A 15,886-nucleotide genomic window follows, 5' to 3' on the forward strand; every position below is an offset into this window, starting at 1 on the left:
AAAAACCTACTAATTAATGAAAATTTTAATGTATTAAGATATGATTTAGAGAAACTTTGAAAAAAATTATCCTAGCTATATGAGAGCACACCACTGCTGTATTCTTTAGACTAGGTGAGCATACATTTCTAATGTTCCTAATTCAACCATTCATATGGCTAGAAATATGCAAAGAAAAATCATTTTTAAAAGATGGCTCTTCTATTGATTACACAATGAACAGTTTTCCAGTGGTGTTTAAAGTCTTCTAATGTTACTATGGGAGAAGGCAATGGCACCCCACTCCAGTACTGTTGCCCGGAAAATCTCATGGATGGAGGAGCCTGGTGGGCTGCAGTCCATGGGGTCGCTAAGAGTCGGACATGACTGAGCGACTTCACTTTCACTTTTCACTTTCATGCACTGGAGAAGGAAATGGCAACCCACTCCAGTGTTCTTGCCTGGAGAATCCCAAGGACGGGGAAACCTGGTGGGCTGCAGTCCATGGGGTCGCACAGAGTAGAACACGACTGAAGTGACTTAGAAGAAGAATGTTACTATATTATGCTATCTCCTAAAATTTGGCTATCAGTCCTAGATCTTAATTGTTGGTGACAAAGAAAGGCTTATGCCACTCCAGTTTCAGGTAATATGAACAGGGAATATAATTTTGAATGTACCAACAGCATACCTTTCAGGCAGATAAATTAGAGCCCTTCATATGTAAAACTCCTGAGACTCCTGAAGTTCATTTACAGCAATACTTCCTTTCCTTTATTTAATGTCTTCAAGTCATCAACTCATTCATTCACCTGATCACTTATTCATTGTTTAAAGAAGTAAAAATCGAGCACCAACCATGTGACAGAAAGACTGCCTGATGCTGGAAATATCATCGAATGAAGCTAGATGTCTGCCATCATAACACTGGAAATTAAGAAAATGCAGAATAAATGTCATAAAATGTGAAAGGCTACAAAATAAGTAAATGGGACTGTTTAGATAGAGAATAACATTAGAGAAATCTAATCTGAGTGTCAGGGGAAGTGTCATGAAGAATGTAGTACTTGTGCTGACCTGATGGATGAGAAACCAGCCATGAGCAGAGCACAGGGTCCAAGATCACAGGTAGAGGGAAGATCATATATCAGTACAAAGACCTGAAGTTAGCAACCAGCTTGGGATTATTTTAGAATCTTAAAAAAAGTTGAAAGTCAATGAGCCAAGGGATGTATGGCACAAAATTAAATCGAAGAAGTAATGCCAGACTGATATGATCAGGAGTATAGTGTGAATCTGCTCGGTAAGAAGGTACATAGTACGTACTGGCTTTTGGCAATGGAGAAACATGATCTGACTCACTTGTTTTTTCTTTATAAAATCACTTTTGCTCCAGTGTAGAATTAAAGCTGGACAAACAGGAAGTGTGACTTTGCTATATTAAGTGAAAGGTGATAGGCTTGAAATATTGTATGGTATAAAATTCATAAAGAAGGAGAAGTAATCAAGGACTAATCCCAGATTTGGGGCTTGAAAAGCTTCTTATGAACATATTAAAATAATCTCATACTAGAACATCAACTCATGTCCCTCTTAAATGCATGTCATACTTTTCTCTTTTCTACATAATCTTTTTGAAATAATTCTATATGCCTAATAGCATTACTTTCTCATATTTTAGTTATTTATTAATTTCATATACACCTGTTTTCCCCCTCCTCTACTAAACCTGATTTCTGTATTATTACTAATAGTATCCTCATTGATATACTTGAAGAGACTGCTTTTCTGTCCTACTATAGTAGAAATATTTACCTAAGACTTTTTTACACTGGATCATTTGATTTTTTAAGTTCTGCTAATTTCTGGCTTTTTGGAAATATTCCCTCTCCATCATGAAACTTGCCAGACTGTCCCAGTTTCCTGGCCACCACTGGTTTTGAAATGTGATCACAGCTATGGTAATTTATGTCTATATAGTTGGTCTCACCACTAGACTGTGACATCATGGATTCCTTTTATACTCAGTATTTAAGATGTCCCCTCATCAGACTGTCATGAGCTGAATCCCTATCAGACAATTCATATCTAGGTGACATCTGGAAAAATGTTTAAGATTCTCTAAACCTCAATTTCTTCATGTATAAAATGGAAATAATAAAAGTAGACACCTTATTGAATTGTTCTGCTATTAGAATGAGGTTAACTTTACTTCAGTTAGCATCTACACTTAGTAAATGTTATTTTTTCATCATCATAGTTATCATCACAATCATCCTTACGTTGATAATATGAGCAAATAAGTTGGGTCCAGTTCTATTGTAGGTGTTTAATTAGCTCAAAGGAAAAGTGAATGAATATCCTTGGAGGATAATACTTGTGTTTCATATTAGTATCAATCACTTTTATGGACTATATAATTAATATATAGAATATTTATTAACACATAATATGGTTACAGGATATGTACTTAGATGCCTAGAACATAGTTGCCACTAAGAACATGTTTTCTAATAACTTGACAATTATCTGATGAATGTACTAATATTTTTGGAGAGCTGATATAAAAAATGTTCATAGACAAACTAATTTTCTGTTTTCCTATAAACATTTAAAAATAATTCTGTTGTATATAGCTGATTTACTTTGTTGTACAGCAGAAACTAATACACCATTGTAAAGCAACTATCCTCCAATTAAAAGGTAAAGAAAAGCTAAAAATAAATAACATTAAAATTAAAAGAATCCTTTGGGATGGCATCTGTCCTTATCAGTCACCCCGAACCTTCTGTAAAAAAACATTATAATTTCAGAAACAGCTTTATATCATGTTATCTTAAATATGTTGGAGAAGGAAATGGCAATCCACTCTAGTATTCTTGCATGGTAAATCCCATGGGCAGAAGAGCCTGATTGATTACAGTCTGTGGTGTCTCAAAAGAGTCAAACATGACTTAGTGACTAAACAAAGCAATTTAAATATAAATCTAAGTTTACTTTTGCTATCATGTAATTTTACTTAAATTTGACTCTTTAACTCTTTCTTCTGGAAGTTAGATTTAACTTCCAGAAGAAATGCTTAGTGATACCAATGTGAAAATAATCTATTTAATTGGCAAGCTGCCTTCTAGTTTACCATTTTATATTAGACATCATGCTAAATAATAATTTTTTTCCAGAGTACACTTTAACTTTCAAATCATAGATAAAGGTTTAATAACAATTGCATCATTCTAACTACCTTGATTGCTTACCAATATATTATACATGCATATGTATAATATTAAAATACACTAAGTATGTATGATTATCCTTTATATCAACCCAAACTAGTAAATATGCATTTATTGATCATTACATATTAATAAATAAAATTAATGACCTGAGCACAAGAAATGGTTAGCAATCAATTTTTCATCTCTTGACATTGATTTAATATGTAGTCAAGTGCCAGGGATGATGTCAATTTCTTAAAGTTCTGCTTAATGGAAAATACAATTTTATTATCTAACATAGGATCTGTTAACAAAGTTCTTTTATCTGTAAATATTATAGTTATTAAATATTAAAATAAAATTCAGAAATAATAATTTTATACACCAAATAAAAGTGAATGCTGGCTTGAGAAACCATTTGGAAAACACAATGTTTCTCTAGCTAAAGCCAGCACTGTGCCTCTGGTGCCCCCTTGGATGACACTCAACTAGATCACTGATTTTAAAAACAAACTGTAGTTTAGCAATAGGACACTTGTCAAAATGTTGGAAACTAGTATAAATGCAGATGTGGACCTGACTAGCATAGGGGAAATAAAAGAAAAACCAAACAACACATTTGTTTTAAGCAAGTAAACTTAGCTCCATTTTTGATGAGGCTTTGATAAATAAATTACCTCTTAAAGAATGTAACAAAACTTAATGTGAACTTAACTGCAACCATAAATGGCAATAGGAAAGTGAGGAAGACATTTTGAAAATACTCATCTATCCTGGCACAATTAATCTTCAAAGGAAGTCATTAACATCAATCTCTTTAGCTAAATTCACCTGAGAATTAGATGCTAGTAACACACATTCTTTAACATTAGAGTTTTTCATCGCCAGACTAAAAAATAAGAACACAAAAGCAATTAAAACATACTTGTTGTTTAACAATTTCCTCTGTTAATTACCTTTACAAACCATCAGTCTTTCAAACTGACATGCGTTGTATATAAATTAATCTTAAAGTTACAAGAAAGTATACAAGCCTAGTAAGAGGTATTTTATTTTTCCCCAAAAGAGCCATCAATCATAAATGAAAGCATTAGCCTCAAGGCTAACATTTTTCTTGGGTCCTATTTAGAAGCCAGAGGACATGGATTTATTTTGACTAAATATTAATCTTGTCATATTTTATAGATTTTTAGACAAAACACCCTTTCAGATGTAATTACCTCAATAAAATTAATATTTCAAAAGGTAAATTTTAGATGTTAGAAAATGATATAAAATGTACTTGAATATGTATTTGCTATTATTTTTATTATTTCTATCTTACCCATTAAAATGCGTTTTACTTTTAATATTGCCATGTGTGTTTGCATGAACAATTTACCTAAACAGAAGAATCTGTAGTTGTTAGTAATTAAAAGTTAATCACCAGTTATGTTAGGTAAGGTACTAATAAATGTGCTGCTGTAACAAACTCCAGTTATAAAACTGTTCTCACTCAGTGCAAGATTTTCCAGCCATACAGTACCTGCTACTGATAAGCAGGCTTGCTTCTTCCAACTAGTATTTCAAGAACTCCAGTCTCGTTCAATCTCATGACTCGGTTGTTTTAACATGAAACATTCACTGGTGCTCATTTGGAAATGGAAGGATTGTATTTGGAAAACTCATTATTCAATACTCAGTGGATAGGTTTCTTGGCTTGCTTACACTGAGTAGATTTTTGATAGTAAGTCAAATATCCATTTTGTTGTCCAGGCTAAAACATGGAAATGGAGTGTGCAGAGATCTAAATCTCCTCAAGGCCAGTCTTTGTGTGGATCAGAGTAATGTAAAAAACGTCATGATGAAGTACACGTGGGGGTAGGTATGCAGACTATCACTTACTCCACCACTTTCTTTAATCACTTTTCCTTAGCTCCTTTCTCTTTCTTCTTTTTAAAATACATACATTTAATAGATAATTTTGAAACTCTTACAGTATGTCAACCACTGTGCTAAGGGAGATAAATTTGTAAGAATGACACATTTCCCTCCCTTAGAAATACCATAATCCAGTAGAAGAAGCACACATTTTTTAAAAAAATTATGACATATCTAAAATGCCACAGTGAACAAATGCCTACAATATTACAGGAACCAAAAAGGGAATAATAAAATCTGCCCTGGTGAAAGGTGGAAATTCTCCCCTGAGGAGTCAAACTGTATCAAAATATAATTTATTCCAATTCAATAAACATACGGTAAACATATGCCAACACTAACCCTTAAAACATAAAATGAATAAGACTTGGCCCTTGTTCTCAAGGGCTCATAATCTGGCAGAGAAGAAAGACACAATGAACCGACAAGTGAAATTTAAGACTTGCATCTTTGATTCTCTCTCAGTGACAAAGCCTGAGGCTGACGTGAGTTTAGTGACCAGCACACAAAGCCAGGTCCCCTTAATCATCAATCAAACCCTCAGATCATTCAATGGGGAAATTAGAATCACTTCCAATCACTCCCATTCTATTCCCATAGACGTATGGTGAGAGAAATTCAGTGTCCATCTCTGGCTGTAGGAGGAATAGAAGAGGAAAATATGTGTCTTTTGAGAACTCTTTACAAACTCATTTTAGTTTTGAATGGGAGCAGAAATCAACCTGTCCAAGTGGCCCATACCACTCAAAGTCAATGCTTTATTTTAAAGTGATCTCAAATTACAATTTCTCCTAGGCACCTGACATAATCAAAGAAAATCTTCTCTGATTCCAAGTCTCAAAGACTTTTCATTGATAATATGTCAGGGCACAAGGATTTGCAATTACAGATTACAATCAATAATTTTTGTCTGATTTGCTCTAGTAATTAGGAATGAGCTCTAGGGAATTGGCTATGGAGAACACAGAAATTTTGGTAAACAGTTTTTTTGAAAGTAAAAGTATGGATTTCTTGGTAAATATTGTGAGCCAATAATTCTTATGGTAGAAAAAAATATATGTATAAGAAAATAAAAGAAAAAGGTCATATGCATGATGACCATAGTACAATCTGATATACTGGATTTTCAGAGGGGGAAACATTGACAAAATAGAAGAGAAAGATTCAGAAAAGGAATGGCTGAGATTTTTCCAAAACAAATGGAAAGTACCAATCTGGGCAGATGGAAAGGTTGAAATTCAATGTGGTGGTGGGAGCTCTAAAATCAGGATGACCCTTGACAGTTGTGCTGAACAGAGGAGGGGGCAGTGGGTCTTTGGGCTTCAACCTTGCTTATTCACTGGTTCTAGGCTGCCCTCAGGGAAGGGTGTGACCTAGGGTGGAGCACCTTCTTATGGCCTAAGGTGATGCCACAGAGAGATGTAAGCCCTCTACAGCCAGCTTTGCTGGTAGACACAGAAATGAGTGCTCTGGTTCTTAAGGGGAATCAGGGACATGCAATAGTAGCCACTGTAACTACACACACCCTAACGTAAATGCTCATGGAATATAGTTGGAAGTCCTAACAGAACTACTCAATAGCTGGAATTCCTTTGCCACACATTAACTTAGGCTGAGTTGTTATGCTACCTGCAGGGCTGCTCATGTAACAGACACCATCTTAGGCCCAAACAGCTCCTCCTGTCTTTCTGCTGACCCTACCAAGGACTGTTAACTGTGTGGCAAAACACTTTTGTCATCAAGGGCTTTTGAGTGAATAGATACTGTTTAATTATCATTACGACTAGGTGACCTCCTTGCTCTATTAATATTATTACCCAAAACAATTATGAATATATTTGCTGATGTATTTCTGACACCCACAAACCAAGTCTGTACCCCCATACCCAAGGTTAACCAGAAAATTGTCCCAGTGGCCCCTTGGTGTGCAGTGCAGCTGTGAATGCATCCAGTTCATTGTTCTGTCCAACTCCACCCTGTAAATTACCCTATAAGGAATGGATCCATCAGTTTTATGGAGTTGTCTTTCTCGGTTTTCATTCACGAGATAGCTTGTTAGTTTCACGGACACCTCTCGTTTTCTCAGACCTCCAACATTGCTCAAAGTTCCCTCAGCATTTTAGAACAAAATACTCCTTTCAATCCTCACGGGCTGGAAACATCTAGATAAGAAAGTACTTTCTGGGCTCAGTGTTTTCCATCATGAAGTTTTAATGAACATGGTTGTAATAACATATGTGAAAAGGTAACAAATGTCATTCTCTTCTCTCATCCTCCACCTACCCAACTTGAGTGGGTTTGACTCCTGGTGTTTACCAAGCATTAGCTATGGTTGGAGAAGGAAATGGCAATCCACTCCAGTACTATTGCCTGGAAAATCCCATGGACAGAGGAGCCTGGTAGGCTACAGTCCATGGGGTCGCAAAGAGTCAGACACGACTGAGTGACTTCACGTCACGTGGCTATGGTCAATATGAGGACTAAAAGACTTACACTGTGTGGTTCCATACTGTGTACAGCCAACAAAACATGACCTACATATTCTGGAGAGGGGACAGACAGAGAAGGAAACAGAAAGGAACCAATTGAAGGGCTATGACATCTTGTTTATAAATAATTTGGTTATCAGGTTTTAAATTTCTAGCATCCAAGTCTCTTGAGTTGACAAATAAGGGGGAAGGAAGTTGGGAAGTCTATGCACAGGCAAGAAAAGTTTTGTTCTATATCCTGGTTGCAAGGCTCAGAGAAGTCATCATACCCATCCCTAATCTTCATCCACAGTCCTGTTGATACTCTATTCATCCCAAGGCTAGAAAATATTTTTGCACTAAAATATTACATAGTTTTTCCTATTCTAACAATAATGGAAGGAAGGAGAAAGGTCTTGGTTGCCTGAAGACTGAATGGGAAGGCAAGGAAAACAAACAAGTTAATGTTTTAAATACTGTCATCATTATGACAGTATTTCTCACAATCTTACCCCATTAATCTATTGTATATAGAACCATTGATTTATCTTTCATGCCATGTGCTAAATCTCTTCAGTGGTGACCAATTCTTTGCAAGTCTATGGACTGTAACCCACCAGCTCCTCTGTCCATGGGGCTCTCCAGGCAAGAATACTGGAGTAGATTGCCGTGCCCTCCTCCAGAGGATCTTCCTGACCCAGGGATCAAACCTGTGTCTCCTGTGACTCCTGCACTGTAGGTGGATTCTTTCCTGCTAAATTGCTTCAGTCATGTCTTACTGTGTGTGACCCTATGGTTGTTGCCTGTCAGGCTCCTCTGTCCATGGTATTCTCAAGGCAAGAACATTGGAGTGGGTTGCCATGCTCTCCTTCAGGAGATCTTGGGATCAAATGCACATCATTTACATCTCCTGCATTGGCAGGCAGGTTCTTTACCACTAATACCACCTGCTAAGTCGCTTCAGTCGTGTCCAACTCTGTGTGACCCCATAGACGGCAGACCACCAGGCTCCACCGTCCCTGGGAATCTCCAGGCAAGAACACTGGAGTGGGTTGCCATTTCCTTCTCCAATATATGAAAGTGAAAAGTGAAAGTGAAATCACTCAGTCATGTCCGACTCTTCGCGACCCCATGGACTGCAGCCTACAAGGTTCCTCCATCCATGGGATTTTCCAGGCAAGAGTACTGGAGTGGGATGCCATTGCCTTCTCCGAATACCACCTGAGAAGCCCCAATTTATCTTAGGCATTGAAACTAAAGTAGCAATTTCAGCTCTACTTTCCTGGGTAACAAGCAGTCTCAAACTCTGTGGCTTGAAAAAAGTCTTTATCATAGTTTTATATTTGGCTGAGATTTTTTGTTTGTTTGTTTCATCTGGGCTCCTTTACATGCTACATTCAGCTAAAGCATCTCCTGGGTCAGCAGATCTCTAGAGTGTCCAAGTCTAACAGTCGGTACTGATCAATTTTGCCAACAGAGGTCCCTAGAGTCAAAGCTATGGTTTTTCCAGTAGTCATGTATGGATATGTGAGTTGGACCATAAAGAAGGCTTAGTGCCAAATAACTGATGCTTTCAAACTGTGGTGTTGGAGAAGACTCTTGAGAGTCCCTTGGACAGCAAGATAAAACCAGTCAATTCTAAAGGAAATCAACCTTGAATACTCATTGGAAGTAGTGATGCGGAAGCTGAAGCTCCAATACTTTGGCCACCTGATGTGAAAAGCCAACTCATTGGAAGAGACCCTGATGCTGGGAAAGACTGAGGGCAGGAGGAGAAAGGGCAACAGAGGACGAGATGGTTGGATGACATCAGGAACTCGATGGACATGAGTTTAAGTGAACTCCAGGAGATGGTGAAGAACAGGGAAGCCTGGCATGCTGCAGTCCATAGTATTGCAAGAATCAGACATGACTAAGCAACTGAACAACAACTGGCCATCCAGCTACCTTGATTCTTTCCCATGGGGCCTGTCCTCCTTCATTCGACTAGATCAGCCTCCTCTCATAGCAGACCCAAACCAGAATCTATAAGATCTCTTAAAACCTAGTCCCCAGGACTTTGCTAGTGGTCCAGTAGCTAAGACTCCACACTCCTAACACAGGGGCTCAGGGTTCAATCCCTGGTCTGAAAACTAGATCCCACAGGTAACATTTAAGAGTTTGCATGCCACAAGTAAAGATTCCAAATGCCGTAACAAATACTGAAGCTCCTACATGCCACACCTATGACCTGGTGCAGCCAAATAAACAAATATTAAAAAAAAAAAAAATCTATTCCCCAAATCAACGGTCACTTCTACTGAATTGTATTCACCAAACCCAGTTACAAGGCCAGGTTTAAGGAGAGGAAAATAGGCTCTACCTCTTATTGGATTAGAGACAAAGCCATATTGCAAAAGAACACTGGAGAAATTAATAAAGCTGTCTTGGAAAAAATCGATAGAGGTATAAAGTGTAAATAGGAGATAAGAGTGAATTTTCATTGTTCCCCAGCACAAACTGTTCAAAGCAAGCAGGCTGGTGAATATTGTTTTACAGTTCAAGTCTTGGGAACTTGACAGCAAAAAAAGAAATGAAAGTCATTTTGTAGGGTATATATATTATCTCTTCAGCCATTGTTCTCTTCAAAATCTTTCAGTTTACCAGACTGGCCTGACTGTAGGAAGTTCATTTTCCCTGGCATTCTACATTAACATCTTTAGCAGAGCTGAATCCTTGTAGCACCAGTTTTTGTGACCGGCGCTGTGTAAAGTGATGTACTTCCTTAGCATTATAATAATGAGGGAGGAAAATGGAGGACAAATAAAAAATCTGCTTTATTTCCTCAGTGATTTTTTTTTCTTTTTAAGAATTATTGGTATGTTGAGGTTCTAAACTTTGAAATGGCAACATTTCTAAAGACTGAGTTTTGAATCAAAATATACGTAATAGTCTGAATTTCATTCCTGCTAAAAGCTAGTTATGCTATTTAAATTATCTTAGGCTGAATTTGCTTTTCTACCTAGTTTATAACAAGAGCTATATCAATATACAGTATCCCAAGGCTGTATATTGTCACTCTGCTTATTTAACTTATACACAGAGTACACTATACGAAATCCTCTCTGGATGACTCACAAGCTGGAATCAAGGTTGCTGGAGAAGTATCAACAACTTCAGATAAGTAGATACCACTTTAATGGCAGAAAGTGAAGAGGAACTAAAGAGCCTCTTGATGAAGATGAAAGAGGAGAGTGAAAAAGTGGGCTTAAAACTCAACATTAAAAAATGAAGATGATGGCATCTGGTCCTATCAGTTTGCAGCAAACAGATGGGGAAAAAGTAGAAACAGTGTCAAATTTTATTTTCCTAGGCTCTAGAATCAATGTGGATGGTGACTGGAACCATGAAATTAAAAGACACTTGCTCCTTGGAAGAATAGCTATGACAAACCTAGGCAGCATATTAAAAAGCAGAGACATTATTTTGTTGACAAAGTCCTGGCTGGTCAAAGCTATTGGTTTTTCCAGTAGTCATGTATGGATGTGAGAGTTGGACCATAAAGAAGGCTGAGCGCCAAAGAACTAATACTTTTGAACTCTGGTGCTAAAGAAGACTCTTGAGAGTCCCTTAGAGAGCAAGGAGATCAAACTAGTCAATCCTAAAGGAAATCAACCCTGAATATTCATTGGAAGGACTGATGCTGAAGCTCCAATTCTTTGCCTACCTGATGTGAACCAGCAATTCATTGGAAAAGACCCTGATGCTGGGAAAGATTAAGGGCAAGAGGAGAAGGGGATGACAGGGGATGAAATGGTTGGATGGGAAACCTGGCATACTGCAGTTCATGAGGTCGCAAAGTGTTGGACATGACTTAGGGACTGAACAACAACTTATCAATTGAGCAATGGTTGTTAAAAGCTAAGCACTCAATATAGATAATATATAGCGCCCCCTCTGAAAGGGCCACTTACGCAAAATAGGTTAACAGACAAGTCCATAGATAAATATATTTCAGTATTATGTGGATAAAAATGTAGGGGCCCCAAAGTGATAAGCAGTCACTTCCACCTGGGAACCAAGAGGGATTAAAAAATTCTTGACAAATATGGTTCTTAAACTCAACATTAAACTATCAATATGTATTCAGCTAGTGGTGGAGGGGAAAGAAGCCTAGTAAAAGCATAGGAATACAAACAATAGTGCATATTTAGGTGGTTTAGCATGGGTTGAGCTTAGGGTAAAGGGGAAAATAAATAGGGGCTGATGCCTGGAGAGAATAGAGAGGTTATACCATAAAAGATATTTTGGATGTCTTTCAAAATAAATGAAATGAGTTTCAAATGCATTCTCTAGCTTAAGGACACTTTTAGAAGTGTTTATCAGAAGAGTTAAATGATCAAATTTCAGTCTCTAAGCTCATTCTGGAGCAAATAGGGGTGTGGGATTATAGGAGTGATCAGCCAGAGGTGGGAAACCAGTTACACGATTATTTCAGGCAAGATCAGAGCTAGAATTTAGAAGTAGAGGAAATAATGCTACAGGTGAACTAGCCACACAATATGATTATCTTCTTGTGAAACAAATTAACAAGTAAGTTTCCATATCCAAATATTAAGTATTAATATACATGACATTAAATGACTCTTCCAAAACTAATGGCTCCTTTTACTGAATTTTTGTTCCTGAAATGTCTAGTGCATGCTTTATATTCTCCCTGGAAAACAAGGAAATATTCAGTATTTGGTCATGAAAAATACACTCCAAGCCTGGTCTATTTAAATATTATTTTTTTACACATTATTTTACAGCTTCACAGAACTTAAAACACCAAATGACAGTAAGATAAATTACTTTCCATGATTCAAAATCTACAGTTATACTTGCTGACAAACATTCAAACCTTTCTCATTCTTTTGGAGATATATGTAAAACTAAGCAGTATGTATTACTGGAAAATAACAGTATTCTCTGCTTATTTTTACTGTCTAAACATAAATGAATTATCTCAACCGAATGGCTACCACTGTGTGAATAACTAGCACCTGTCTTTGCTACTTCGTCTTGTCTGAAGCTGTTTTTCCACACAAGGGAACAAAAACGTGAATACCTAAAGCTACAGATGGAGTCCAAATGACTCAGTAGACAAGAAAAAATTTCCAATCCTCTTTCAACAAATTCTATTACAGTAAGTAGTACTATAAAATTTACATGTAATTGGATACACACATATACAAAGACCTGTGAATATTTTTCAGTATTTTAGCTTACTTTGATATAAAATCATGAAACACTGATTCAAAGCTTACATAGCAATACAAGCAAATACCACAAAGAAATATATAAGTACATGTTATAGATTTAAGAAGATAAATACATTATGGTGACCTAAAATGATTATTCTAATGATTACATACCCTAAAATAAACATATTCTGTATACTCTACATATATCATATACATTAAACAATAAATAATTTTATGTAATAATATATAATTATATTAAAATGTTACAATTATTAAGCTTCTAAGAATAAAATTTTAAGAGAGGGTAAGATATAAATGGATCTGTAAAAGCCATAGAGGAATTGATCACAGAAGAAAACAGAAATAATTTATGGCAGAAAGAATAGTCTTAGCAAAAGGACTTTATGTAGGCTGGTGATAAATAAAATGTTCATTATGTAAATGCTGTTTTGCTTCTTCCCAGTGATACCAAAGCTAAAATCATTTTGATAAACTGTAGTAAAAACAATAAAATATGACACAGTTCATTTTATCAAGACGACTACTAGTACTGGAAATGACATGGATGGCTAGAGAGTAATCCAAGAAGTATTAAGGGGTCTTGGCCTAAATATTAGAGAAGGCAATGGCAACCCATTCCAGTACTCTTGCCTGGAAAATCCCATGGACAGAGGGGCCTGGTGGGCTGCAGTAGGCTACAGTGGCTGCTTCTGTAAGTTCAGTGGTCACAAGAAATATGTCTATATAGGGATGCTTCATAATTGCATACAATTCCTATAATGGAAGTACTAAAGAAAATGTAAGTGACATCTGTAGTATGGTATTTCTGATTATATAAGTATGTCTAAGATATTACAATGCTATAGATATACTCAATGGTCTAGTGGTTTTCCCTACTTTATTCAATTTAAGTCTGAATTTGGCAATAAGGAGTTCATGATCTAAGCCACAGTCAGCTCCCAGTCTTGTTTTTGCTGACTGTAAAGAGCTTCTCCATCTTTGGCTGCAAAGAATATAATCAGTCTGATTTCGGTGTTGACCATCTAGTGATGTCCATGTGGAGAGACTTCTCTTGTGTTGTTGGAAGAGGGTGTTTGCTATGACCAGTGCGTTCTCTTGGCAAAACTCTATTAGCCTTTGCTCTGCTTCATTCCGTACTCCAAGGCCAAATTAGCCTGTTACTTCAGGTGTTTCTTGACTTCCTACTTTTGCATTCCAGTCCCCTATAATGAAAAGGACATCTTTTTTGGGTGTTAGTTCTAAAAGGTCTTGTAGGTCTTCATAGAACCGTTCAACTTCAGCTTCTTCAGTGTTACTGGTTGGGGCATAGACTTGGATTACTGTGATACTGAATGATTTGCCTTGGAAACAAACAGGTCATTCTGTCGTTTTTGATACTGCATGCAAGTACTGTATTTTGGACTCTTTTTGTTGACTATGATGGCTACTCCATTTCCTCTAAGGGATTCCTGCCCACAGTAGTAGATATAATGGTCATCTGAGTTAAATGTCCATTTTAGTTTGCTGATTCCTAGAAGGTCGATGTTCACTCTTGCCATCACCTGTTTGACCACTTCCAATTTGCCTTGATTCATAGACCTAACATTCCAGGTTCCTATGCAATATTATTCTTTACAGCATCGGGCCTTGCTTCTATCACCAATAACATCCAGAACTGGGTGTTGTTTTTGCTTTGGCTCTATCCCTTCATTCTTTCTGGAGTTATTTCTGCACTGATCTCCAGTAGCATATCAGGAACTTACCCACCTGGGGAGTTCATCTTTCAGTGTCATACCTTTCACCTTTTCATACTGTTCATGGGTTCTCAAGGCAAGAATACTGAATTGGTTTGCCATTGCACTAATCTCATACGCTAGTGAAGTAATGCTCAAAATTCTTCAAGCCAGGCTTCAGCAATATGTGAACTGTGAACTTCCAGATGTTTAAGCTGGATTTAGAAAAGGAAGAGGAACCAGAAATCAAATTGCCAACATCTTCTGGATCATTGAAAAAGCAAGAGTGTTCCAGAAAAACATCTATTTATACTTTATTGACTATGTCAAAGCCTTTGACCGTGTGGATCACAATAAACTGTGGAAAATTTTTAAAGAGATGGGAATATCAGACCACCTGACCTGACTCTTGAGAAACCTGTATGCAGGTCAGGAAACAACAGTTAGAATTGGACATGGAACAACAGACTAGTTCCAAATAGGGAAAGGAGTACATCAAGGCTGTATATTGTCACCCTGCTTATTTAACTTATATGCAGAGTACATCATGAGAAACGCTGGGCTGGAAGAAGCACAAGCTGGAATCAAGATTGGTGAGAGAAACATCAATAACCTCAGATATGCAGATGACACCACCCTCATGGCAGAAAGTGAAGACGAACTAAAGAGCCTCTTGATGAAAGTGAAATTGGAGAGTGAAACGTTGGCTTAAAGCTCCACATTCAGAAAACTAAGATCATGGCATCCAGTCACATCACTTAATGGCAAATATATGGGGAAACAGTGGCTGACTTTATTTTTCTGGGCTCCAAAATCACTGCAGATGGTGACTGCAGCCATGAAATTAAAAGATGCTTACTCCTTGGAAGAAAACTTATGACCAACCTAGAAGCATATTAAAAAGCAGAGATATTACTTTGCCAACAAAGTTCTGTCTAGTCAAGGCTATGGTTTTTCCAGTGGTCATGTATGGATGCGAGAGTTGGACTGTAGAGAAAGCTGAGCACTGAAGAATTGATGCTTTTGAACTGTGGTGTTGGAAAAGACTCTTGAGAGTCCCTTGGACTGCAAGGAGATCCAATCAGTCTATCATAAAGGAGATCAGTCCTGGATATTCACTGGAAGGACTGATGCTGAAGCTGAAACTCCAATACTTTGGCCACCTGATGCAAAGAACTGACTCCTCTGAAAAGACCTTGATGCTGGGAAAGATTGAGGGCAGGAAGAGAAGGGGACGACGGAGGATGAGATGGTTGGATGGCATCACCGACTCAATGGACATGAGTTGGGTAAACTCCAGGAGTTGGTGTTGGACAGGGAGGCCTGGAGTGCTACAGTCCATGGGA

Source organism: Bison bison, unplaced genomic scaffold (assembly GCF_000754665.1).
Source record: "Bison bison bison isolate TAMUID 2011002044 unplaced genomic scaffold, Bison_UMD1.0 scf7180017864537, whole genome shotgun sequence".
NCBI classification, from domain to species: Eukaryota; Metazoa; Chordata; class Mammalia; order Artiodactyla; family Bovidae; genus Bison; species Bison bison.